The sequence below is a fragment of the Micrasema longulum genome, unplaced genomic scaffold, assembly GCF_059751315.1.
Source record: "Micrasema longulum isolate JH-2025_06_02 unplaced genomic scaffold, ASM5975131v1 h1tg000959l, whole genome shotgun sequence".
NCBI lineage: Eukaryota > Metazoa > Arthropoda > Insecta > Trichoptera > Brachycentridae > Micrasema > Micrasema longulum.
Window position 1 is genome coordinate 1 of NW_028278150.1, and position 4511 is coordinate 4511.

Genomic DNA, 4511 nt, shown 5'->3' on the forward strand with positions numbered 1-4511 from the left:
TAGGATGACGAGGTGGTGGCCATCTTAGGTGAGGACAACACCATCTAAAGAAAACATTTAGTATATTTAAGGGTTTTTAATTCCTGGTTATTTTCATCGATTTGAATCCGATTCTTTTTTGTTTTTCTCAGGTAAAGGAGACGTTTTCGGAGATTCTTTTTGGAAAGACAGCGCCGTCGGACAATCGGCCGCTAACGTTCGAGCGTTGACATACTGTGATCTACATACCATTAAAAGAGACAAATTATTAGAAGTTCTCGACTTTTATCAAGCCTTCGCGAATAGTTTCGCGCGTAACCTCATCCTCACGTACAACCTCCGGCATAGGCTCATATTCAGAAAAGTAGCCGATGTCAGAAGAGAAAAGGAACTCGCGGAAAGAAGGAAAAACGAGCCGCAGCTCGATCAGTCCCAAGACCATTTAGTGAGAAAAATATTCTCCAAGTTCAGAAGAGACAGGGCGGTGCACACTCCGTCCACTGCGCCGACTGCCAGTGGAACGGACGCCGAAAAGGGAGACACCAGTGACGAGAAGAGCTCCGGGCGTCCCGCTTCCACCACCAAACTGTCGGCGGTGGCGGAGAAGGACGACGGGTGCGCGTCGGGAACCAGCACGGCGGGACCGGTGGTCGCCGTGGGCAAGAGGCCCAGCAAGTGGGGGCGGCTGCTGGGAAGCTCCAGCCTGGACTCGGGGTCGGAGCCCGCGCCGCCGCCCCCCTCCTTCACGAGAAGTCTCAGCGCGAGAGACGCGGCCGCTGCGAAGGAGAGACCCAACTCCTCTTCTTCCTCGGGCTCCGGTTCGACCGCTCCCCCTCACGCTTCAGGAAACAAAGTCTTCCCAAAACTCCAAAAGTTATCCGCATCCACACCCGCGCAGGTCAAAAGACAAGACACCATAGAAGAAATCGTAGAAGTAGAAGATATGGTCAGAGAAAGAGCGCGCATCGACAGGTCGCTCAGTTTGAGGAAAGTAGATTCTTACGACTGCGGGTTGCGAGATCCGGCGGCGGCCCTTCTGTACGCCGCGCCAGATCCTCCCGACTGCAGGGACCTCATGGCCAACATGATGGACTTCAAAGTTGACGTCAAACTAGAAATCCAACGATTGAATCAGAAGATGGGCCGAATGGAGGAGTTGCTGGGAGAGCTGGTGGCTCGGCTCGCGGGGAACAGTTCCTCGGGGTCGCAAGCCTCTCCCGGCGAGCCTCCCGCCGGCGAAGCGCCTCAACCGTCTACCGTCGCGGGCCCTTCGTCTGGTGGGAATGGCCTGGGTCCACTAATGTTAAGAAAACGAAGGTCCAAAAGTAAAGCGAAAGGAGCAGCCCCGACCCCCCCCGGATCATCCTCCCCCCCTCAGCCGAGAGACTTCCTTTAGCGGCCGTTCTCCGCTTACCAAAAGCTTAGCTAAATTTCAATTAGTATAATAATGTAATTAAATACATCACCGAGGTCCACATAACATGTTACTATTAAGTATATTTTGCGTCACGAGATTCCATAAGTCGCTGAAATAATAAATAATAATGCACCCAATCTAAAAAGTAAGTTTACCAAAGTATAGAAATTCGAGCAATTGGTTATCGCGTAGGCATATTAACGATAACCCGAACTTTGTAAAAGTTGAACGCTTGTTAAAGATGAGTGAAGACGATTCTAGGTAATTTGTAAGTATTACATATTTATTTGACGCAATTGTATATTTCGAATGACTGAGCAATATTCTCATTTCGAATATTCTACAGTAACTTAATAGGGAATTTGAAATCTCACAAAACAACTTTACTAATTTTGTGTGATACATGACTGAGTTTAATTATAGCTTAATATATTAGGGCAAAAATATTTCGTAATCTTTTTATAAGGAATTGATTTTATTTTATTCTATTTAGCTTTAATTTTAATTATTACGAATTGTGAAATTGAGTTCCTGAGAAATTATTGAAAGCAAAAAGTTACTAAGGTATCAGTAATATCGATTATTGAATGTCAAAGAAATTAGTTCAATCACAAATTACACCTTGTATGAGGTTTTTATTTGAATTTAGTTTTGCTTTCATTCTTCTTTAACCTTAAATAAAATCTAGAGTAGTTTGTACGAAATTATAGCACTTAATAAACGATTTAAGTAGTATTTAGATTTTTTCATAAAATGTACAATAAGTTCCATTAGATTTTGTTATTTACATGGATATGAAGTGCCCCTTCCAAAAATTATTATAAATAATCTTATTTGCGAATTTATGAACAAATCTTCACATATTTGCACATTGAATATTATGGGTAAATTTTCGAATCGTTAGTAATATTATTTTCAGATTCCTACACGAGCATATTTTAAATTGTACCCACACTGTGTCTTCTTAGTTTAGATTGGCAAAGGTGAGTGGTTTTCATAACTGAGCTTTTTTAAAAAGGAACAGAATCAACTGAAAAAGTGTAAAAGCTCCCATTGGATTAAAAAATAAGTCAATAATTAAAAAGTTAATTAATATTCGTAGAGTTTACGTCATACACTTAGCGATATTAGAAATAAAACTAATAAGCTTGTTGAAATTTATTTTGTAAAAAACTCATTATAAGCTTTTCGAGAAGACTATTGTGAAAACATAGGTAGATGCGCCTTATTATATTCTATGAACTCTTGTACCTTCTTTTTAAATAGAGATATTATATTAACATATTGCAACAAAGATAGAGAACATATTAGAAATGGAAATATAAAAGTCTATGCATTTACAAGGCTAATGAACTGTCAGGGATTTAATATATTAAATATTTTACTTTACTTCAATTTGAAACCGGATATTTCGCCTTGGGAAAATTGTCATTTTTACGTGTTGTAAATTTCACAGCAATATATTCACAATTTTATTATTTTATATAATTCACAAAATTCTAGAAACCATCTCAAACACAATATTATAAACAGAAGTGAGTACCACTAAAAAATCAGGGTACTTGCAAGTCCTACTTTAATTTTTAGACCTGACATTGTTTTTATAAAGCATTTTTTATCTTTTTAAGAAGTACCTACTATGTCAAACAAAATACTTAATTTACAAGAAATTCTAATGTAAGTACACCGTAATCGAATAATTGTGAGGTTTATTATGAATAATTGCTAAAGTATTTTCTGAAACTGTCAATTTTGCAAGCATCGATTTTATAATAAATTCAGTCAAAAACTTTAATCCACGCAAAATCTCGAATTAACATCGGGTAATATAATATTAAATAATATGCTAAATTATCACCATCATCTCGCTCTTCTGCGCCCGTTAATGCACAAAGCATCTTATAGGTAAACCAAAAGCAGCGTTGTTCGATTGTCTGTAACACGAAGGTAAGGCGATCAGTCTTACGCTTCAGATGCCGGTCTAGAATTGATGAAATATTGCAATACAGAAAACCGAAAACATCAATGTATCACGCCCACCCTATCAGAACTCTATCCCGGGACCCCAAAAATGGTAGGCGAACGCGTCAACCACGACGCGATAAGGCGGACTTACCTCCACTCGTTTTCCTTATTAGGATTTTCACCCGAGAGCACCCATTAAGTCGATTATTAAAGGAAAAATGGCAATTCAAATTGAATACTTTTAGGTTAATCAAATAAAAACGGAGCGTTTGCTTTTGCGGCGCGGACGCAACGCGGGCCCGATGTCGTCGCGCGGGCGCCGCGCGCGAATCATCAATAATTATCATTACAATATTTGAGTTTGTCCAAATGTTCGTAGACAAAAGACTGGATTTCACCCCCGCGGGAGTCATTAAGATTAACAAATTACAACAGGGATGGAGAACACCTTAAATAAGGGAATATGTCGAAGAAGAAGTTTGAAAATTGAACAATTGTTTTTAGACGTTGCCTAGTATGTGAAATAATTCAGTCAGATGAATCTCTTCACAACAATAAAAGTTTCAGCTCTTAACCTTTACTAAAATAAACAAATGGAAGAATTGAGAAATATAGATGTTTAAACATAGGCAAAATGGTGAATGTTACACAGTGTGTAAAGTGGCCACTTAAACCAGCCAATGACAGGTCATCAGCCCTGCAAATGCCTAGAATTCCATATTCCCTTATTAAAGGTATTCTCCATCCCTGTTTATCATAATATCTGCTTGGAATATATTTTTACTACATTTTAAAGTGAAAACAAAAATGAAAAACTCTAGAACTTTCCATATGCAAAATGCATAATATTGTTTTTTTATTATGTTCTTAAAATGAAAATACTTATTTTCTAAGCTTAAAATATGATTTATCTAATCCATATATATATCGAGCTGATTTTTAACATTTGTTTTCGTACAAACAGAAAATTCAAACTACATAAAAAAACGTATAAATTTTACTGATATTATTTTTTTCTACGTAAATACGATTATTACGGTTAACAATTCATTAGGTATAAATAGTTGATTAAGTGTTTTTCCATATAACTTTACTTAGACCTCCGTTAAAAAATATTTATATTGTTTCACTCATTACAGACATAACTAAA

General features: G+C 37.8%; 1 pseudogene across 1 annotated transcript; it reads left to right on the plus strand.

Annotated features, from left to right (window-relative positions):
* The first annotated feature begins 3 nt into the window (after positions 1-3).
* LOC148277888 (potassium voltage-gated channel protein eag pseudogene) lies at positions 4-2690 on the plus strand (annotated as a pseudogene). Its single transcript, XR_015823340.1, has 2 exons — positions 4-28; positions 132-2690. The product of XR_015823340.1 is annotated as a potassium voltage-gated channel protein eag pseudogene (transcript).
* Positions 2691-4511: the final 1821 nt, after the last annotated feature.